The following is a 24,741-nucleotide window of genomic DNA, read 5'->3' as shown; positions in this document are numbered from 1 at the left end:
GAGTTTTACACATGATTTTGCTGGCACGAGCGGGGTACGTATATTCCGAGGGGTTTGCAGGGAGTTTTACACGCGATTTCGCTAGTGCGAGCGGGGTACGCATATTCAGAGGGCTGCGCAGGGAGTTTTAAATGCGATTTCACTGGCGCGAGGGGGTACGCGTATTCCGAGGGGTGCGTGGGGAGATTTACATGTGATTTTGCAGGTGCAAGCGGGGAACTCGTATTCCGAGGGGTGCGCAGGGAGTTTTCCATGCGTTTTTGTGGTTGGGGGGCTGTATGCTGGTCTACTTGCTTTTGCGCCATATACTGGATTTGGGCGATGTTTTTGGCACACGGGGCGGCATTGGTGGCATAACTGGCAGTGCTGCAGTGTCGCTGTACCGCTCTGTGCCACAGCTAGTTACGGATGTAAGTATCCATGAATACGCTGTGCACTAAAATGGGTTTTGGCACCACTTGTGCGCTAAATTCTATGAATTACCCCCTTAATCTGGTTAGGTGTTGTTTTATTTTATCTGAAGTATTGAAGGTCAACTTAGTTTGATTTTGGGTTTGCAAAAAATGTACATGTAGTCACTGCTATAAAGCAATATTTGCAGTCGCGTCTAATAGCCACGGCTATGAAAGTCGCTGGTGGTGGGCGGGGGGAATAGATTTCGGTGACTTTCACTGTTTGTTATTGCTTATTGGGACTTTTCTATTTGTGTAGCTGTCTGTGGTAGGTTGTGGGGAAAATGTGTCATCCATTTTAGTAGTTGTATTAGTATATAGTCCTCTTTTTTGTATACATTTTGGAAACTGTAAAAGTCACCATTTTATGCAGTTTTATCCTTTTGATTCCAGAACTGTCACTGTGCACATGGCATGAGTGTGGCTGGTCTGAAAGTAAGTATTAATACATTTTAAAATTTCTGAAGGTGCAGTTGTAGTTTTGTGTGTGCTTGTTAAAAGTATCACTGGTATCAGTTGGTCATAAATATTTGTATTCATTTGCTTTGATTGTCTGTCAAGTATTAAATATATTTTGGAGTTTTAGAAATATGGACTTTTAAAACTCGATTTGTGAATTAATGACATGCAGGGGTTTCGTTTGTTGTATTTATATTAGTGAGGTTGAAGGTTTATTTGATTGTATTTATTGTAATTTTAACCCATTGTCAGGTATGTAGTACTGTTAGGTCTTTTGAGTATTTTGTGAGGTAGTTGAAATGATGGTGGTTTGCAAGGCCATTTTAGTCATTTTTGCATTTTTTTTATTTTATTGTAGTTATATAGATCTCATCGCAACACAATGGTTCTGTTGGAGATGAGAGCACAACATCTGTAGACTGTTCAAGTAAAGGCTCCTTTGTGACCTTGCTAGCATTTTGGATGATTCATTAAATGCAGTGCTGCAGGTGTTTTAAGCCTTTGGCTGTTGGTGGCAGCACATTCAATGTGTGGTGGTTGATTTTGTACAACCACCGCTCACAGCTCTAGTGATGAGGGAAGAAGATATGTAAGTCAAAGATGGTGATATTGTTGCACTGGTGATTTCATTGGCTGGTGCATCATGCCCGAAGATGCGTAGCTGCGTTAAAGAGTTCAATGGCCTATTGTTAAATTTTGCACGTGCAGCTTACATCAAACGGCAGGGGCGTAAATGCGTCAATACATCACAACATGTGATTGGATTATTTGTTGACACGCATAAGTCACATATAGGCGTGGAGCCGCAGCGCTTGATATGATTGGCTGGCACATTAGGTGCGAAGATGCGTAGCCATGTTGAAGGAGTTTGACATCCTATTGGCTCATTTCGGGCATTTTTAAAACCTTTAATATATATATATATATATATCTACATATATATGTATGGGCAGTAGTCTTGTAAAGATTTATTTGAAGATATATTCAGTATAGTCTATGTACACAGTTACTATAACACTTTAATAACTTTTATGAACAGTAGATATACATGTAAATACTTTAAAATGTTAAGTAAGATTTTTAAGAATAGGACTATTTGGAGGAATATGGCTGCCCAATTGTTTTTTTTATTTTACTTTGTACACATGATATGTTGTTTTGATTAGCCAAATTGTTTGTATTATTAATGTTAATTATGTATGGAATAGCAAAACCCTTGAAATTCAAGGAAGAAACCTTATTTGCAGGGACGTTAAGGTGATCGATACATTGTAACAAAAACTATGAAATTCAGGAAAAAACTTTAGTTGAAGGGACATTAAGGTGAGAACTTAATGCAACAAAACGCATGAAATTCAGCTAAAGCTACCTTAACTTCGTGCCCCCCTGTTGTGCAGCCTATTATCACAATGATGACATCACAGATCACATCACTGATGACATCACTAATCCCACTACAACAGTAACTGTCCTTAAGCATGGTCTTCATATATTTTAACACATGAATGGGTACTAGTCATGACTTTCAGTTATGGACCGTGGTCACAATATTCACCCATGAGCACTGAATATTTTAAAACACCAAAAGGATGCCAACCATAGATTTAGGCGTTTAGTAGTGGATACAACTTTCAACCGAGTCTGCTGTATACTAGCCATGGCCGTTAGCAGAATACTGGCCTGTGGCCACAATCTTTGGCTGTGCCCACTACATATTCTAACACATAAATGGGCCATTAGCCATGTCCTTTGACCTTGAGCAGTTTGTACATCTTTGGCCATGTCCACTGTATATTTTAAAATAATAAAATGAATAAGCAATGGCCTTCCGCCGTTCCCACTCTGTATTATACAACACTAACCAGCCACTAGCTATTGCCTTTGGCCGTGCCCACTGTATATTATATACACTAACCAGCCACTAGCCATGGACTAAAGCACAATACCGGCCTGTGGCCACAATCTTTGGCTGTGCCCACTATATATTCTAACATATAAATGGGCCATAAGCCATGGCCTTTTACCATGAGCAGTTTGTACATCTTTTGGCCATGTCCACTGTATATTTTAAAATACCAACATGCCATAGGTGATGGACTTTGGATATGCCCACTGTGTCTTATACAACACAAACCAGCCCCAAGGTATGGCCTTCGGCTGTGTGCACTGTATATTATATAGACTAACCAGCCACTAGCCATGCTCCTCAAAACAATACTATCCAGTGGCCACGGCCTTTGGCTGTGCCAGCTGTATATTCTAACATATTAATGGGTCTTAGCTTTGTCCTTTAGCCATGGCCACTGACTATAGCTATCAATGTTGCCCAATGTATATTTTAAAACAGTGATGGGCTACTAGGCATGGCTTTAAACCATGCACACTGGTATTTTTTAACACTAAGCTACCGCTTGCTATGTCCTTTGGTGCTGGCCAGTGAACCCAGCCTTTGTCATGGCCAATTGCATGGCCTAAATTGTTATTAAGGTAATCAATGTTTTCATGAGCTAACTTATAAATTATGTTATGTCTAATTCCATTATTGATGTAATCCGTTATGTAGAATGTAATTAGTGTTGTCACTAATGATGACATCAGTGATGTGATTTGTAATGTCATCAGTGTTCTCATACAACATGTAATTAGTGATGTCATCAGTGATGTGATCTGTGATGTCATCATTGTCGTCATAGGCTGCGCAATGGGGGCGAAGGTAAGGTGGCTTTTTAACTGAATTTCAGGGGTTTTGTTGGGTTAAGTTTTCACCTTAACGTCCCTGCAACTAAAGTGCTTTCTTTGAATATATATATATATATATATATATATATATATATATATAGAGTATATTGCACAGCCACAGTAGTGGCTGTGTAGTTATGGTTAAGTTGCTAATCCCATAGGAAGAGCACTTTTTGGGCGGCTTATAACTTTGCTCACCCTGGACGAATCCTCACCAAACTTTGCAATGAAATCGTAGTGAGGTTTGGTTCAGGGGGGCAAAGTTATACGGGGCGTCCCAACATTTCTTTTTTTCCATAGACATAATGGGAAAAACTTTGCGCACACCTACAGCTCAAACCGCTGGACGGATTACCACTAAATTTGTGGCAGGAGCGGCGGCTTAGTCCCAAAAGCGGGCTTTTGTTAATTTGGTGTAAACCCGTCCAGTAGTTTTTTTTTTAAATGGCTGAAACATAAGGCAAAAAAAATAGTGATATCTACTTCCCTGTGCACTCCGCGGACAGGACACTGGTTGGCTAATCGGCTTACATCATGTCCGCGGATATGCAATGTGATTGCTCATTGGCTGGGGTGAGGCATGAGGCACGTCACATTGTTTCGATGCACCTGCTATCTTGGATTTGCCAACAGCGCAGCGGCAAATAGAGGCAAAATGCAATTTTGGGGAGTGTGTTGGTGTGCAGGAGTGATTGGGGAGGTTTGAGGAGTAAGAGATGGGTTTAATACTGTATTTGTTTAGGTGGCAGGTGCCCTTGATGTGTTTGCCATGCCCGCGGTCACAGCGGCTGCCCGCAAGCATAATGAATGCGCTACTAGCTAATTTACTTTAGTATGATGTTGGTTTTGAGTTGTTAGTACAACATTGATTATTATTAATATGATCTATAAGCAGCCCAAATACCACAGTCAAAATGTTTGGTAGTATAGGTGTGTTATGCTGCAGTGGTTGTGGACAGGGCCTAGAGTCTTGGGTGCACCCAAGACTTTAGGCCCTGGCCACAACCACTGCAGCATAACACACCCATAGAATCAAACACCCATCAAATATGCACAACCCAAATGTTTGTGTACTGTTTCTTTTGAAGAGTTTGTATGTGAAGTTTTGGCTAGGTTATGCAGTTAAGATTGTAGAGTTTGTAACAAGGAGTGCAGCGTTTCTTAGTTTATTTATTAGATACTTACTAGTTGAGTTTTTTGTGGTTGTATGCAGTTTTTTCATGACATGGGCAACTGGTCCAGACATACTTTTTCGATCTCTATGATAAAAGAAAAGATCATATGTTAGAGCAGGTAGTTCATAATGAGCTATTGCATTGCATAATATACATTTCTATATTTTTTTGAACCTCATATTTAGTACTTTACAAGTACTGTAGTTCAAACCAGTATACTGCGCAAATTGCTCAGTTTCTGTGTTTGTTTTCTAAATCATTGGGTCTGTGGGAAGAAAAAATCCATGCTGGATTAAAAAAAAAAATTATATGTTGTGGCACAATATATTTCTTTCATTGTTTTACTGTTTATTTCTTGTTTCTTTCTAATCTTCTATCTGTTTGCTTGTTGGCGTATTCTAACTGTATATTTCTTGTTTGATTTTATTAGTATTTGTTTATCTGTTTGCTTGTTGCAGAATCTTGGAGCAGTTAGATACCTGTTGGTGTACTCTAACTGTGCACAGTTTTGTAGTTGAAGTTTTGCTTATGTTCATACACAGATTACGTATTCAATTTTGGTTTTAAGAATATTAAGTAAGCGTCAACAAGATTTGCTGGCAATCTCTGCTTTAGAGTAATGGTACTATGATTACATTCGAATCATCCACAATTCTTTTTTATATATGCAGTGTAGTGACCTGCATTGGTTGTGGATCCTGCCCGTTAGATTATACAAAAGGAGTGGATGTGGTGTGGAGCACTGTGCCTGATTAGAATTTGTAGGCAATTCTAGTACTTTATCAGGCTGTGGCTAGGTTGCATAGTCCACATGTAGTTGTCCTACACTGTGGTGCTGTGCATTTGGGCTATGTTAGTGGTCCTACTTTGTTGCAAGATCTGCAAAATCTGGTTCAGGCAATCATGAAAGTCCTTCCAAATGCCAAGGTTATTTTCTCTGGGTAGACACCTAGGGCATTATATGACAATAGTTCTGTTTTTTGTCCTCAGCAAAATGTTGCTAGGTGCTTAGTCAACCGAGGCATGTTTGGTTTTATGACTAGATCGGGCATGTTGTTTTGCAACAATGACAACATTGAGTCTGGTAATGTTGATTACTTTAAGGCAGATGTCATTTCTTTATCTTTTATGGGAAATGCCATGCTTTTTTGGAACATAAGGGTTGCTTTGTAGAAGCTAATGTGAAGATTTTTGGAGGAAAATAAGACCAAAAAGAAAATAAATGAAAATAAAAGGTGTTTCTGAAGCATCTGCAAAGAAAACCCCCAAAAAAGGCTCTTTTCAGAGCCAACCTCAAAGGGGAAATGGGGCACACTATTTAAATTTTTATCCCCCATGCTCAGATTTTTTGATTTGTCAGCGCGGTTGTTCGTGGGCAGCGCGTATTACATACAGGGATTTTGGGATTGCGAGGCAAGCAAATGAGACTGAGAAGAGAAGGGATTGGACAATAAGGTTTACTGGTTCTGTTGTGTAAGGAGAGAGTTTGCCAGTAGGTCTTTTTCCTGATAGAAGAGCAGATAGCTATGGCTGTGTGTTTCAGAAAGCAGATTGTTTGCATTTTGGGAGATTCGTGGAGAAATTGGTTGGAGGTGCATGCAGATCGCTGTGGAGAGGCTGCACATCTTGGATTCTCTCATGTGGAAGTGCACTGGCATGGAGTGTGTGGAATGAAGTGGGTGGATTTCGTACCTCTCTGTGCTTCTTTGGTGACACAGCGTCACCCAGACATTATTATTATTCATTGTGGAGGGAACAGTTTAGGACATGTGTCTGGAATCTCTTTGTAAATTGCAATGAAAGAACGACTTGGGAAAGTCATGGACATGTATCCAAACTCCAGAGTACTTTTCTCCCGTATTGCGCAGAGACAAATGTGGCTGCGTTCTTTTTCATTTGGTCCACAAATGGGGAAAGCAAGGTGCAATGTTAACAAGGCTGTTTGTGCCTTTTTGAGAGATGTTGGTATGTCCTCTTTTCAGAATTAACACATTGGGCCTCATTACACGGACGGCTGTAAGGGTTAACGGTCACCGTTAATGGCAACGGTGACCGTTAACCCTTACCGCCGTACTACGAGGTCCCTTTGCGGGTTGGAGGATTTAACGCCTGCTTCTTGCAGTTTTTATATGTTTGGGGACCCGGACAGTGTCCGCAAATAAGGACACATGCTCAGCATGGATGCGGTCACATGATGACATTGCGGACACGTTCGCAAATGGGACGGCTGTCCGCAGGACACCAAATGCACAGTGACGGTTGTGCGCATGCGCGTGGGTGTTCTAAAGACAGTGTTCGGGTCCCCAAACTAATTAAAAGTGCGACACATGTGCGGTGGACAGTTGTGGAGAGGCGCAATGTTCGTAGGACCCAAGTGTGTGATGCGCATGTGCACGGGTGTTCTACAAACAATGTTAAACTCCTCGAATAAAATAAATGTGCGTCAAAACTTTGCAGACAGGCGGACGGGGTATGTGTTCTACGGATATATTCATTCTGGTTGCGGACATTACATTACATTAATGTGTGTTCTAAGGACATCTCTATTTTAATTGAGAACAGTACGAACAGGTATGTTGTCCTTAGGACACCCTCATTTGAGCTAATTGCGGACAAGCGGACAACTAATGTGTTCTGAGGATATTGGCATTTCTATTACGAACAGTACGAACAGGTATATTGTCCTTAGGACACCCCCATTTTGGTTAATTGCGGACAGGCAGACATCTTGTGTGTTCTAAGGACACCTCCATTTTATTTACGGACAGTACAAACAGGTACTGTGTCCTTAGGACACCCCCATGTTGGTTATTTGAGAACACTCCGGACAGCCACGCTGTCCGCGGACACCCTGACCCCCTTTTAAAAAAAAATAAAACACAAGCATATACTAAGAACACATTTAAAAATGTATTATTGCTTAACAGTAGAACAATTAGGAAAGAGAGGGGGAAGCAGAAACTGAAACAAATACAGGGGATTTAATAGTTTGGACATGATGTATGGGAGGGGAGGAAGGGATGGAAGTTTCATCATACTGTTTTTCTTGCTGGGTAGGGTTTGGGTATGGTTGGCTGGGACATGGAGAGGGGGAACAGGTACATGTGGGACAATGGTATTTTTTAGTTGATTGAAGTGTTGTAGTAATAAATCCATTTTCAGTTTCATTTGTTTGCGAGGATCTTCTATTATCTCTTTTGGTATATTAGTTTTATTGGTAGTTTGGTCTGTTAAAAAAATAAAATGTGTTAAGTACATATAAAGTAATGGTTATTAATTGGTTTATACAGAGAAATGTTGTGCCTACCATTATTATCACTCTCTTCACTCATTTCATCTCGTGGGGAATTCTCTTCCAGCCATTGCAAAGTGCTGGACATTTCTGTGTTAAAAAATATATATATATTAGTTTTAGTGTACATAATACAGAAAATGTATAGGTGTATGAAATAAATGTAGTGTACTTACAATTTTTTTTACAAACTTTTGCTGTTACTGGTGTGTAAATATGCTCTTGCTTCTTGCTGTGTAGTTTCTGTGAGGTCATTGAGTTCGAGGCATATTTATTTTGTTTTGGTATAGTCTATTATATTGGAAATGCGATTTCAGTGGATGGTTGGTGTCTTACATATATAGTTTTCACTTCTTATTCATTATTAAATGTAATGTATTTATGTGGTTCTTTTTGATTATGTTTGTGTGTTTTTATTGTATGGTACAATAATGAAAGATACCCTCTAAGTTTTTGGATATGCTCATAGTGACCGCGTGCGCCGGCGGACATGCGCACGGTCCGCGGACATCAAAATCACTAGCAGGGATAGGGGTTTAGTATTTTCCATGTTATATAAGTGTAAGGTAAGGGAGTCTTAGTAAACATGTGTCAAATTTCCATTATCTATATTTATATTCAGTGAAAAAACTTTGTTAAAGGGACGTTATGGTTCGAAGTAAAACCGGAAAACCCCTGAAATTCGCAAGTTATGGTAAGCTAAGCAACCATAACTCGTGCCACCACCGTGCACTGCTTAGACTAACACCCAAGACATCAAAGATGACATTGCAAATGTCATTGATGACATCATTGATGACATAACATGTGCATTTACTTTTCATGAAAAGTCTGCACAAGGGATTATTATTATAATGTTGATAAAAAAAAGTGTCAAGGATCATTGGAATAAATATCATGAGCTATGTAGTGCATTAAGCAATGCATTGATATAAATACCATTCTATTATGAATCTTTCCAGTATACTAAGCTACTCATGTATAAACATAAGCATTGTGTGCAGCATACATGATGGAGGTGTAATATTCATAATCTTCACATGTTGAATAGTGAAATGATAAATGCTTTCTTATTAGAGTTTTGCGTACTGTGCAACATGTAATAAGTAGCTAATAGAATCCACTTACTACATACTTTAATTATTAAATACAAAACATAAAGACACAACAACACATACAAATATGAGTAAATACAGGGAAAGTGAAGTAAGCAAAAAAGCAGCAGTAGTACCAGAAAGTGTTCATAACCTAACTGATTATCTTTATGCAGAGAAATTATTGCTCTGTTTCAAAGCTGCTACTTCCCCTTTGTATATGTATTACATGATGTGACTGGACCCTAAGGAAAGTAGCGTGAATACAATGTATACAAATATGAGCATATACAGGGAAAGTACAGTAATAAAAAAACAACAGAACTATCAGAAAGTGATGATAACCCTACTGATTATCTTCATGCACAGAAAGGGTTGCTGTCTTTCACGCCTGTGTCTTCCTCTATGTATGTGTTTCATATGATGTGACTAGACCCTAAGGAATTACTGTAAGAACATACTTGAAGGATAAGTCTACAAATATAGTACCTTTTGAATGTTTAGTTCCTGACTGTTACTGAAGAAAACCATGTGGCCTAGACATATCAGTAAAGGAAAAAAGAGGGAGCCAGACATGTGATGTCATCAGTGATGTCATCAATGACATTTGTTATGTCATCTTTGATGTCCTGGGTGTTAGTCTTAGCAATGCACGGTGGCAGCGAGAGTTATGGTTGCTTAGTTTACCATAACTTGCGAATTTCAGGGTTTTTCTGGCTTTACTTCGAACCATAACGTCCCTTTAACGTTTTTTTTTTACTGATTTTCATAGGTTTTTAGTAGCGCAACTTAACCATAACGTCCCTTTAACAATTGTTTTCACTGAATATATATATATTCAAAGACGACACTTTAGTTGCAGGGACATTAAGGTGAGAACTTAACACAACAAAACCCCTGAAATTCAGCTAAAGCCACTTTGCCTTCACCCCCCCCCCCTTGTTGCACAGCCTATGATGACAATGATGACATCACCGATCACATGGTACTTATTAATTATTATTAATAATTATATTTTATATATATATATATATATATATGTTCAGTGAAAAAACTTAGTTAAACGGTCATTATGGGTACTTTGTATGAATAAAAACCTATCAAAACCAGTGGAAAAAGCGTGTTAAAAGGATATTATGGTTACAAGTAAAATAAAAAAAAAACAGAAATTCACCAGTTATGGTAAGCTAAGAAACCATAACTCACGCCACCAATGTGCACTGCTAAGACTAACACTCATGATATCAAAGATGACATCACAAATGGCATTGATTACATCACTGATGACATCACATGCTTGGCCCCTTCTTTTTTGTTCTCTGACATATCTAGGCCAGGTAGTTTTCTTCAATGACAGTCAAAAACTGAAAATTCAAAAGGTAATATGTTTGTAGACGTTACCCTTCTCACATGTTCTTACCATACTTTCCTTAGGGTTCAGTCGTATCATATGATGCATATACATAGGGGAAGAAGCAGGCCTGCAACACAGCAATTATTTCTGTGCATGAAGATAATCATTTAGGTTATGAACAGTTTCTGATGATACTGCTTCTTTTTTCATAATTTACTTTCCCTGTATGTGCCCCATATTTGTATGCATTGTGGTCTCTTTATGTTTTGTGTTTAGTATGTAATAAGTCATGCATTATTTTCTATGGCTAGCCTACGTTTCTGAATGAGTAGCTTCCTGTACTAGAAAGAACACTGTAATGGAATGTTGTTTACAGCAGTGCATTGCTTATTTGAATACGTAGTTCATGATACTTCTCCCAATCACCCTGACAGTTTTTTGTTTGGCAACATTATAATTACAACCCCTTGTAGGGACTTTTCATGAAAAGTAAATGCACATATGATGCCATCAATGACATTTGCGATGTCATCTTTGATGTCATGGGTGTTAGTCATAACAGTACACGGTGTTGGTGTGAGTTATGGTTGCTTAGCTTACCATAACTGGCAACATTTCTTTTATTTTTTTATTTTACTTGTAACCATGATATCCTTTTAACACACTTTTTCCACTGGTTTTGATAGGTTTGTATTAGTGCAAAGTAACCATAACGCCCCTTTACCAAAGTGTTTTCACTAAATTTGATAGGTTTTTATTAGTGCAATTTAACCATAATGTCCCTTTAACAAGTTTATTCACTGAATTTCAAAGGTTTCTATTAACGCAACGTAACCATAATGCCCCTTTAACAAAGTGTTTTCTCTGAATTTCAAAGGTTTTCACCAGGATACCCTTAATTTGTGTATATGTGCCATAGAACATGGTGACCACCTGGGCCCAATATGATAGCCACAGAGTTCGCGGACAGTGTTACTGTCCGCAGACAGCGGGCAGCATCCACACTGCCCAAGAGCTCAGGGGTTTTCTTACATTGTTGTAGCAAACAGAAGATGTTTAAAAGGCAACACATATGTGTACTACAAGGAAAAATGAAGTAGGTCTACAAACTCTGTACTTATAAAAGCAGCAGTGCAATTACATAGGCTGTGCGACATAATGGAACGCACCAAGCAGAAAAATAACCTGTGCATCCAACAATATTTCTTCAGTGCTGTTTTGCATACACAGCGAGAAGCAACTGTCTCAAGGAAGTGCAACGTAGTAAGAGGAGAACAATACAAAAAAGTAGTAATACACTATATTTCTTCCTGCAACTGTGGAGTTTGTTCTAAGTACATGACTAATAAAAAGCATTATTTTTTTTACAAAGAAATGGCATGCACCCTGGAGTGGCTTGAGGAAAATGTCCCTCATCATGAAATGAGTGATGATAACAACTCTGATGGTACAAAGTACAATTTTTGAAGTAGGACAATTAATGCACATTGCTTCACATGTAACTAAAACATGCTTCTTTTTAACAGTACATACTGCAAATAAAGGCAGTGAGCCAGAAGCACCAGCTATTGTACAAGAGGATGGGCACATATTCACCCAAAGTGCAAATGGAGAAAATCAACTGGGAAGCCTATGTGCAAAAATGGATCAGTAGAACGGCAAGTTTGCAAAGTTAAAGACATTTGTAGAAAGGCATATGATGGACAATATTAAGTACCACTGTCCCACTTGTTCCTGCACCCCTTCCCCCATCCCATCCAACCATCCCCACAGATTCCCTTTAGTTAAAGACGCTATGATGAGACCTCAATCCCTTCCTCCCCTCATGACCAGCCTGTGCAAAACCCCAATTCCCCTGTACATGTTTCCAATTCCGCTACCCCTTCCCTTTCCTAATGCAATGTTCTTAGTGTGTTAACAAAGTTCTGTGTGTTTACTATTGCTGTGCGAGTGTGTTTTTTTTTTAAAAGCCCTGTTTGGAGTCCGTGGACAGAGCGACTGCCCGGGCTGTCCGTAATCAAAATGGAGGTGTCCTATGGACACTGCGCCTGTTCGGGCTGTCCGTAATCAAAATAGAGGTGTCCTACGGACAGCGCACCTGTCCAGACAGAACCACAAAATGATGATGCACCTTTACATCATTTGGGTGCCCAGGCCCTGTCCTATGGACACTTGGGCGCATGCGCATCTAATCCCCTGTTCCCTTTCCGAACACCACCCCTGTCCCCAGCTGTCTGCAGAAACATGACATAGTTTAATTAGTTCGGGGAGCCCGCCCCTGTCCTACGGACACCTGGGCACATGCGCATCCGATCCTCTGTGCCCTCTGAACACTGCACCTGTCCGCAAGGTGTAAAGTTGTGGCATACTTTTAATTAGTTTGGGGATTCAGCCTCTGTCCTCTGGACACCTGGGTGCATGCGCATTTTATCCCCTGTGTCCGCCGAACACTGCGCCTGTCCAGATCTGTCCACTGCACATGTTGCACTTTTAATTAGTTCAGGGATCCCGCCCCTGTCCTACGGACACTTAGACGCATGCGTACACCGCATCCCCGGAAATAGGTGTACTACGGACAGCCGTCCCATCCACGAACGTTCGCAATGTCATCATGTGACCGCATCCACGCTGAGTGTCTGTCCGTTTCCACGGATACTGTTTGGGTCCCCAGATACCTAAACAGTGCTTTCTTTGACCACTCCAAGGTGTTGTAAGGTGATCCATCACCCTTGCAGAGGTCCTAGACCATGTCTTGGTCAATCTAGAGACTTTTTGTAACTTTTTCAGCCCAGCTTGGGGTTCGAAGTGTCCAAGGAGCATGCTCCTGTTCGCAGAGAGCTCCCCTGCACCTCTATACAAGGCCACACCCCATTGCTGCTCCTCATTCTGTTTTGGCTACACAGGACAGAGCACTTGGCTGAGCTGTTACCCAGGACAGAACATTTGGCTGAGCTGTTACCCAGGACAGAGCACTTGCCTGAGCTGTTGCTGGAGCATTGATTAATTCCTCTGTTGGACATTATGGCCATGGCTGCTGCTGATGGCTCCTCAGCACCACCCCCACCACCAACACCACCACCAACACCTTTTGGAGGGCCTGGGGAGGGGAACAGGCATGGTGATGTAGAGGGGGATAAAGAAGAGGAAGAGGATGAGTTAGTGGAAGTCCCCACTACCAGCTGCCAACATGAGTCTTGGGCATGAGGCTATTTACCACCGTTGAGTGGTACCCAAGGTGTGTGTGGCCATGGTTCACTGCACTACTCAGTCGTGGCAAGCCTGGGCTGTACATCTACAGGACCACCTTCATGCAGTGACACCTGAGTCAAACCACAAGACAGCAGTTCGGAGGGTTGTCCCCTTCAAAGGCGGTAGGTTTAGTTCCTCTATCACATCCTCCGCATCTGCTCCTGTCACCACAAGAGACACTCCTGTGGGGCAGCGGATCCCTGACCAGGTCTCACAGACCTTACGCAACACAGTTGACCCTTGCCTTTCGAGGATCACTGTACTGTATATGTACTGTGACATGGTACTCTGCAGGGGGGAGCAATTCCACAGTGCTTTCGAGGCTACAGTCTGGGAGCACAAGGGACACTGCCTCCGACCTCCATGAGGCCCACCTAACATCTTCCTCTCTCCACCTGCCCCTTCGTCCCTGTGGTAGGTGCCCCTTCTCTACCCTTCCCTCCCTTTTCTTCCTTGTGTGTCATGTTCAAAAACACCCAAACAATTATAAAACAACAAAAAAAAACAAAGAACAGCTCTTTTCAGACTATATCTGAAATGTTGTCAGGCCGAGTACGATAGTTAATTTCACATCCTTACTGTTCATGGCCCGTAAGAATATCATTGTATTTTCCCTTGTTCCCTCCCTCGCCTTGAAGCGCTTTGAAACACATTTGTATAGGCACTATGTAAATAAACTATCATATCATATAATAACTCTATCATCACAGTTCAACACTTTAGATGTACTGTTATTCCAAAGCACCTCCATCAAAAAGTATTGTAAAACTCTCCAAGATTTCAGCTTCCAGATTCATCCACATCTGCATCCATCAACACAAACTACAGGTATGCATATATTTTATAGAGTAAATGTGCAACTCTTCTCCAAATGCATGTGGACAGGGTGCCTGCCACTTACCCTGCATAACCTACTCTCATTTGTCCCATCTCTTGACAAGTGGCAGTTACTTACAATGCTGTGTGCTTTCAAAGTTTTCTTTTAATGCCCACTTGCATAACAGTTGCAAACCACATATTTCAATTTTAGCAGCACTCTCTGTGATTTATTGGGAGAAAAAAAAGAAAACCGCATTGGGAACATTTGCATAGCAAGTTCAAGTGCCAGATCCTATGTGGAACTTCAATATATTACCACAACATGCATGCTTGCCCATATCACCCATTCTAATGTGCAAACTGTTATTTTCGACTTTCCTTCTGTCAATTTTACAAGCATTTCTCCCACTAACACACCTACTGTAAAATGCCCAGAATGCACACAGAAAAAGAAAACTGCATGTATGTTACCAAAGCATGGCAAGTACATAGATTGCAAAATTAACAAATTGCACTGCGCTTACAACTGCTAATTTCAGCACCATTTGAAGGACAGCAAACAGATGCATGTGTGCATTGACAACAGTGTTATATATAAATTTTGATAAATAATTGAAAGCAACCGGAAAGGATTTCGGCAACATACTGCAATGGCACTCATTTAGCAAAAATCTATGAGTGAGAAAGTTAATAAAATTCCAGGCACTACCATTCTTCTTACTTATCTGTATATCTTCCTGGGCTTCTGCCTTTTTCTCACCCTAATAGGACTTGCACTACTCCATTTCTGATGCAAATAGTGCAGCAACAACTCACACACTTGGAAAACTGTGGCCCCGTAGGGCATCCTCATCACTGCACCACCGGCCACAATACCAACGATGCTGATGTGCCCAAGTCCCCATTTCCACACTGTGCTGTACAATTACACACACACACTGACTAACATTTTCCAACACCTGACTTTCCACGCCAACATGGCCTGTAATATCCTAGTGACACTGGGAAGCTTGCTGCCAAACAAGTGTTAGGGATCTAGTGGCAACCTGTCTGCACCAACAACAGTGTTACAACCATATCTGTAATCACGTGCAATGTTACTATCTCTTCTTCCCAACAAATCCTCCTACAATGTAAAATACTGTGTTCTTCTACTACAATTATTGTGCCATTAACACACATACCCACTACCTTTCTTCTTTTGCAAATGCAGTGAAGAAAAGGCTCCTGAAAGACAGACATGTCTCTACTGGAAGATAAAACTCAGAGGAAAACTCTTTACATCCAACAAAATAAGTGCAGTACTGTAGTAGTATTCTTCCTGTTACTCAGACAGTGCAGTGTTGCTGTATTGTAGCCTACAACATTATATCCAACCCAACAGCATTTGCTTCACTCTTACTCATTGCACCTCAGCAGGTCCACTCTTCGCATTCTCATCTGAACACCAGTATTGTAACACCCTCTAGTTTCCTGAAAACAACATAATGTCCTTACTTATTCATGCACAGTACACTGTCATACACACTGAATCAAACTTTTCACACATCAACACACACAGATATCAGTAGAACCTTCCCAAACAGAAGTAACAGCCCATTGCACAATCACACAACCGTCTATTTATGCCTACCCTGATAGTCAGACACTCATGCACAGTGCACACAAATACATTGCACAACTTTGAAACTCACACGTTCCTTTTTTCTCCAACAGACAAACAGAGAATGCCTACCAAAAAGCAACTCTATAGAAAACAATGAAAAAATAGAGCAGATACAACTAAAAGCATGGAAAATAGTCATTCACCTATAGCAGAGTTTGTACGAAATGTTCAAACAAAACAGCTAAAATAGTCCCTGAGCAAAATTGAAACATCTAGCAGGAAAATAAGTGTGGCCCCACTTCCAAAATGTAAAAATAAAAAGAAATGTATTGAGAAGAATTCAACTACCAGTAGCGCCAGCACTGCATCTACCATTGTTAACATAGCTACAGGGAAGCCACTGGCGTAACAGGGGCCCCCGCAGCCCCCGCGGTGCGGGGGGCCCGCGGTGTGGGGGGCCCCACCAGCACATGGCTGGGAGGGGGCCCCAGTAAAAAAAAAAAAAAAAAATTCTAAAAAAAAAAAGTTTCTTTTGAAATTCACTCTGCATTCATAAAGAACATTTCTGTAACAGAAATAATTTCTTTATGAAGGCAGAATGACTACAAAAAGAAACTTTCTTTTTGAAGTCTGAGGGCCCCCGTACCCCATGACATGGAAGACCCTAGGCGGAGACCTCCATGTCATGGGGTGGGGAACCCTATGCCTTCAAAAAGAAATTGTTTGTTTTTGAAGCCACTCAGCCATCATGAAGAAATTATTTTGATTATGGTTCGGTCCTTAACTGAAATAATTTCTTAATGAAGTTATAGTGACTTAAAAAAGAAACAATGGGGCTCATTCTGACCATGCCGGTCCGGAAACAACGGTGCTGGTAAGCTTACAGGCACTGTTGTTTCCGGACCGGCATATTACAGGTCTGCCTGGTAGGGCTGCCGTGCCCGACAGGTCTGACCCTGCCAGGCACAGCAGCCACGGTAGGCAGACCTGTCACGGAAGCACCGGCACCGTTAACAATGGTGCAGGTGCTTCTGTGTCCCCATTCCCGTGGAGTCTGGGGTTTAACGAAATTACCGGCACCTGATTTCCCAGCCGCCGGACTTGAAATAGCACGGTGGCACCGGGAAGTCAGGCCATAGTAATTTTTTATGGGTCTGGCGGCAACCCGCCGGTAGCACCGGCACGGTTACCGCTGGACCCGTAATGAGCCCCAATTTCTTTTTTAAGTAATAGGGCCCCCCCTCAACTCCATGAGGTGTGCGTGTATGAGTCTATGGTGAAAGGGTGCACACTCAAATGTATAGCCGGCTGCCTGTGTGTGTATGGTGAAAGGGTGCACACTTAAATGTATGGGTGGCTGTGGGGGTGTGCCTGCATGGTGAAAGGGTGCACACACAAATGTATAGGTGGCTACCTGTGTGAGTGTATGGTGAAAGGGTGCACACTTAAATGTGTGGATGACTGGGTGTGTATATGGTGAATGGTGTGTGTGCTTGTGTATAGGGGCACAAGAAAACCTTCATTTTGGGGGGCTAACCCTTCAAATGTTGGGAGAGGCGCTAACTTCACATGCGGTGGGGAGGGGCAAACTTATTTGTGTGGGCGCATCCAAATTATTTACGCATTTTAATGAGACTATTCTAGTTCAGATTCAATGTTACAAGCAGTTAACTCTCTCCTATAAGTCTCCTGTTCCCTCTCTACCCTTCCAATCACTCCCCTGGCATGCACGTACTAAACCCACATCACGATTTCAATCGCCTAAACAATGTGGCATTTGAATGCAGGTACTAACAGTGAAATGCTTTACGTTGGTAATTGCTGGGTTCTTGTTAACAGCAAAAACCAGGTGCCGTTTAAAATCTGTGTCCTGTTCGGTCTGGCAACTGCTCTAAAGGTTAGCCAAGTTGAGTCAATATAGCCCAAAATGTCATGAGGGGTAGTGTTGAAGCCCAGTCAACTCAATGGTGTTGCGCTACTACTTGTGTTTAATGGCTTGCTTACTCCTAGCCCTATTCTTCCTCGTCCCAGTACTTATATACGAGGCAGTACGTGTGTTTGAGGCACTCTGCCTCATACAAAAGTACTGGGAAGAGGTAGAGGTACATGGAGGTAATGCCTGATTTAGCTACCTGTAATCTTCATCACTCCTAGTCCCACTGTTCCTCATCCCAGTACTTACCTATGAGGCAAGGAGCCTCATACGAAAGCTCTGGGACAAGGAAGAGGGACGCAGAGGTAATTCTGGGCCAAGGAGCTAATTGTGGAGGTTGGGGTGGTGGGTGGGAGGGAGAGTGGATGTGTGGGGGGGCAGGATTGTGTGATAAATCATAATGGTTGTCCATGTCCAGGCTAAGCAGGCATGATATGTGGTATTAGTGGCTAGAGAGGCATTTTGATTTAGCCAGTCTAGTCATTCCTCAGTTTGGTATGACTTTCTTTTAACTGGACATTTCTGATAAAGTAGTCCTGCTAACTTTAATTACCTGGCTAGATTGGCATTTGGGTGCTGCCAGTCTAGCCATTTCTTACTGCGGCATTGTATATTTTTTTGGATATCTGTGATAAAATGATATGATGTGATTCAAGTCATTTATAATGCGCCTGTACACAAGTGTACACAAGGGAGGGATGATAGAGGGAGGACAAGACAAACGATCTCACTAGGCCTTGTGTCATTGTGAGAACGAGAAGTGCAAGGGAAAAGGGAGCAGGGAAGTGCAAGTGAAAGGGGAGGGGAAAACAGGACAGCAATGCTCTCAGTAAGTGCAGCCAGGGCAGAGCAGCTATTGGTTGTGCAAGGAGAACAATGGACTGCAGGGTTACAGTTACAGCCCCTAAGTGCATGGTAGGCCCGGAGGCAGTGCAAGGATGACCAATCAAGAAAGAGCATGGACTCAGAGAGACTCTGAGGGTAGCCAAGCAGCCAGTCAGTACAGCAGACAGGTAGGTCAGGTAGGTCAGCAGGGGGGGGGAGAGAGAGCGAAAGCAGCAGAGAAGAGGAAAGCTTTTAACTGCTTCCGAAACTTCAGGTTGTCCGCCTCAAGTTTGAGAGGGGCAGGGAGGCCATTCCAGTTGGAGGCACCAGCAGAGGAGAGAGGTCTACCCCCACTCTCTGCCTGGAGAAATGTCTAAGCCTTAGAGAGTTGGAGGTAGCTGAGTGAAGGGTTAGAGAAAGAAGGTATTTTGGAAGAGAGCATTGCATTTAGGGTTGGCACTGGCCCCAGAAAGCCTTGTGGGCAATGCAAAGGTTCTTGAACTTGATCCTTGCAGCCAGTGGAGAGATTTCAGGGCTGGAGAAATACAATCCCAGGGCTTGAGGCCAAGGCTAAGTCTTGCAGTCCTGTTCTGGATTATTTGCAGATGACGGAGACTAGAGGAAGACAGATTGAGAAAGTGGCTGTTGCAGTAGTCCAGCTTAGAGACAGTGAGCTTCTGGTGGAGAGTGAGAAAGGGAAGAGTCCCTTTGAGGAGGAGCAGCTGGTAGTGGGACTTCTTGGTGATGTCCGAGATGTTAGGAGAGAAAGAGAGTGTGGCGTTGAAGATGACACCAAGGTTTTTTGCCTCGCAGGAAGGCAAAGGAAGAGGGCCCAAGGTGGTCTGCTATAGTGAGAGAGGAAACACAGTGGCAAGGGTCCCAATGAGAAGGATCTCTGTCTTACTGGCATTAAGGCAGAGATTGTTGGAGGCGCACCAATCCTGAATCGTGGATAGACAGTCAGGAATGAGCAAGAGAGAAGAGGAGGATGAGGGGAGCCTGAAGGAAAGCTGAGTCATCCACACAACACTGAAAGTTAGAGGATAAGGTAGAGATCAGGGAGGCCAAAGTGGCCAAGTAGAGGTTGAAAAACCAGCGTGAGAGGATAGAGCCCTGGGGAATGCCACAGGTAGAGAGAGGTGGCGGAGAGAATGGGACCACGATCGACCTGGGAGCGGAGTGGCGGTCCAAGTGGAAGTAGGTCAGTCACTCTAGGGTCTGATCTGTGATGCCCAGGTTCTCACAGAGTCGATTGATCAGGATGGCGATGTTGACCCTGTCGAAAGCAGAGGAAAGATGAAGGACGAGAATAGAAGGAATGCTGGAATCAAGGTTAGAGAGCATCACAGGTGTTAAGGAGAGCAGTTTCTATGCCTCTGGCAGCTCTGAAGCCAGACTGATGGTCATGGAGACAACCAACAGATTCAGTGTGGAGAGTAAGCTGGGAGATGGCAAGCTTTTCCAAGAGTTTGCTTAGGAAAGGTGGAGATTGAGCGATAGTTTTCCAGCAGGTAGGATCAGCAGACTGCTTCTTGAGGAGTGGGTGCACAAGGGAGTGCTCAAAGGGAGAGGGGAACATTGCAGTGGCGAAAGAGTGATTACAGAAATCGGCCAAGGCTGGAGTGAGGGTGTCAATATGGGCTTTGATGGTTCTGGAGGAGCAGCGGAGCACTTGTTTGGAGGACACTTTCATAGATCGGACTTGTCTAGAAACCTCGTCAGGTGTTGTCAGAGAGAAAGAGGAAAAAGGAGGAGGAGAGAAGAGATGGCCAAAATGGGCCGAGAGAGGAAGAGTACATAGAGGACAGGATGTCCTGAGATTTAGCAGAGAAATGAGAGGCCAGAGCTGTACAGAGGGCATGGGAGGGAACAGAAGAGGTATAGACCACAACAGGATTGACCAGTTCCTTGCAGATTTTAAAGAGTTTGGCCGTGTTGTTCGAGGCCATGGAGACACATGCTTTATTGTGTGCTCTCTTCTTGATGAGTGTTATTGCTTTGACTGGCATTTTGCTGAAAACAGTCTAGGTATGTCTAAATGTGGCCTGGCATTCTGTACTATAATGTTATTACGTGTTTACACTGGTCTACATTGTGCAGCCAGTTGGAAGCATTAATGTTCCTGTGCACTGTTGGTGACTTGCATGTATTGGATTGTGTTACCCTACAAAACAATTGCAAACACTCTGGCTTTATAGCCAATTTATCTCAGAAAGTGTGCTGTAAATTGCATTAAAACACATATTTATATTTTTTTCCTAGTGCAGTGTGCGGCATACCCCTTCAGCAGCACGTTCATGCGTATTGTGCAAGCGTGACAGTCTAGGCCGGCCCAGAGTGTGGCGCAACCCGTGATTTGTTGCCGAGTTGGGGGGCCCCCTCAGCCAGGCTCGCAGGGGGGCCCCCACATTTTGTGTTACGCCACTGAGGGAAGCATTCCAAAAAAACATTTTACAAAAAATGTTCCATCGTAGAGTCCTTCAGAACCTTATAAAAACAGCAACAAAATCACGTTCAACCCTTAAAACGTACTGCAGAAAACTGATCCTGTATGCTCTCATAGACAGTGCAATGCTCCCCAAAAGGAAATTTATATTAATTTTAAACAGAATGAAACCACTAACAAAATGAATTAGTAAACTATAAAATGTACTTTGGAACATGTGCAATATCAACATAGATACCTTTGCAAACTTATGTGCAGGTGAGTGGATTCACACAACCAACACACTGGGCTGCAAAGCATGTTGGATATTTCATTTAAATGAAGAGGCATACAAACAAGAGCGGAGAAACACAATTGCCATAAATAGCAGTGGCCAAGGGTATGCAATGGTAGACAACACCATTAAGGCAGAAGAAACACTCATTGAAAGAATATGCTCAACAAACTTACTATCACCTCTCCATTCCACCGAACCAATCCGTCCTGTCTACAAATGGCCCAGCATCTCAATGTGTAACGTACGAAAACAATCCTTCAAATCTTTACGGCAATTCCTCAATCACAATGTGAAAGAGAAAATGAGAATGGAAATGTTGCAAACCATGGATGCCTGTCCAGTGCGCAAATACACAGGACTTCGAGGACCTTCATTAGCCTGCATTTCGGGGCCTGCTTGCAGAAGCACCTTCTACCACATCAAAATGTTAGCAACACACCATTCCACTATACGGAATCTCCTCCACAGACTGTTCTATGCAAAAGGTCCTGCTTTAGAATTGAGCATTTAAATCACATTCGCCCATGCACAGCCAAAGACCTCCTGGAAGAAATAGACCACATCCAAAGCAAATATTTTGGAAGTGAAGAGCACTTACAAAATTCAGTAACTTTTGAGAAGAGTAGCAACAACCTCACAGATGCCAACCTTCTAATACACAAGTAAAAAAAGAAATAGAAAAGTTTAAAAGCACATCTGCTTTTGAATATTTTTAATTGTATAGAATACGACATTATGAAGTACCTTGTCTAACATATTATGCTGTTTATTTCACAGACAAAGAAACAGAGATTTCTCTTGCTTTTCCACATGCAACAAACAGAATGTATTCAAAAGGGCTTTTTCCTCTTCAATGGTAATCTGTCACTGTGTTCCAAAAAGTATGGTGAAATTCCGTCCAGCGGTTTGGGCTGTAGGCGTGAGCACAATTTGGATTCCTTTGTGTCCATGGAAAATAAAATGTTGGGACCCCACCTGTAACTTTGCCCCCCCTTGACGAAAACTCACCAAACTGACCAAAAATATTCAGAGCGGACCATATTTTTTTGCAAGGTTTGGTGAGGATTCGTCCAGGCGGAGCAAAGTTATAAGCCGCCCAAAAAAGTGTTCTTCCTCTGAGTTGAGCAACTTAACCATAGCTACACGGCCGCTACCACAGGCCGTGTAATATATATGTACGTGTTTCCCACTTGACTCTGAACTGGAGGGGGACTTCCAATGATGGCTACTTGTCTTAAATGTTTTTTTCAAGCCTTTTGAACCCACCATAACTTTGCTGGTATATTGTGTCCCCAAGGGTTCAGACTACACTGCAGTCATGATCACTAGTAAAGGTGAAGCATGGATGCAGTTGTCTAAATCACCAATGAATGCAATTCCATCTTTGATGTCATCTTTGATGTTCTGGGAGTTAGTTTGAGAAGTGAATGATGTGGGTGCAAGTTACGTTTTTTTGATTTTGCGCTGCAACCTTAGAATCCCTTTAATAAGGTTTGTTGCCTGAAATTAAATGGTTTTTATAATTTTATTTTGTGGATAGACTCTTGTAACTACTTTCGGCATCCTTTCTTGGCTTGGGAAGAGCATAAGAGGACGTTACACACTGCACGTGGTTTTGCACAGCACATCAACTTTTTATAGAATACGTTTAACCTGTCTTAAGACTGAAAATCGTATTCAGGCCCCTAACTAAACCTCCTGATACATATCAAAACTCACTTTCTCTGAACCCAACAAGCCTGCAGCATCAATAAGACTGGACTGCATTTTCCGCACAGGACCCCATGGGGAGAATTGCAGGTTTTTCCGGCACAGGTAACATTGGTGCCAGAAATACTGGCTGTCTAATGCCAGTATGGGTCTGAATTGCCTACAGCTTTGCCTGGAGGGAAGTCATGTAGGCAAGTCATGTAACCCCCCACCAGCACACGTGTTGTTTGCTGGTCTGGAAATGTGCTGGTAAACGTTATTACTGGCACTTTTTTTCAAGACCGGTAAACTTATAATGAGGCTCGATGCCATCAGACTTGAGTTGGCTTTCACATCTTTGAACACTATGCTCGAAATCAAGCAATGGAGCCTATGGATTCAAATGATTAAACAACAGAATGCACCTATCCTTTAACAATTGAGAGAGGAATTGATCACTAGTCGCGGCAAAAAAATTGCATTGGCTTAATGTTGCATGTACCAACCGCGAGAATGGAATGGGAGGCAGATGTATCCCATGACGTCCATACACTGGTTTCCCAGGTGCGTAAAAAAGCGCAGCTATGGGACTTTTGTGGTATCTTTGGAACAGGTAAAGTTCACGTCGTTCCATGAGATGGTTCCACAAACATTCATTTTGGGTAAACCCTAGCCTTATTTACTAAAGTTCCCTAGCCCTTATCTAAGATGATTGTTCATGCAAGTTATATTCAAACAAATCCCCTGCTGGGCAGTGAAAGGCGCGTGGCAAGAAATTCTGTGAATTAATCCAGCATGTCATCTTTGTCTCGACCCTTACGAAATCGAGACACTTAGGCATGTCCTCACCATGTGCCTGGAAATAAGAGCGGAGCGGCTAGGTTTGTTATGCAACCTTGTCTAGGATTGTAGCATAATAGGCAATCCCTTCTCTTGAGGCAGGTGTATTCTAGGGAATACCCCTGCCTTAATCCTAGCTCTTCTGAATTTGTGGAAGGTTATGTTGGCACGACCTGAAGCTATTGGTGAGGCATGAAACTAGATATTAGTTATAGGATTTTATTTGTATGATATTAGAGGTATCTTGCTTCATTTTATTTTTTGCCTATTGTATTGTTTTTTTTCTTGTACTGTTTTAATGTGGATATTATGACTTGTTTTCTTTTTCCCCTCCGTCTTTTGGTGTGAAAAGCAATTTGCTGTAACATGACAAATTACATTTAAAAGAGACACGTGACTGTTTTCACTGTTTATATTATTGTTGCCTGCATGTTTCAGTAATACACACAAATATCGTAAATTAAAAACCGAATGGTTGATATGTTCGGATTT

The sequence above is a fragment of the Ambystoma mexicanum genome, chromosome 9 (assembly GCF_040938575.1).
Source record: "Ambystoma mexicanum isolate Mex_15411 chromosome 9, UKY_AmexF1_1, whole genome shotgun sequence".
Classification (NCBI taxonomy): Eukaryota; Metazoa; Chordata; class Amphibia; order Caudata; family Ambystomatidae; genus Ambystoma; species Ambystoma mexicanum.
The sequence above is the reverse complement of the archived record's forward strand: the minus strand, read 5'-3'. Positions refer to the sequence as shown.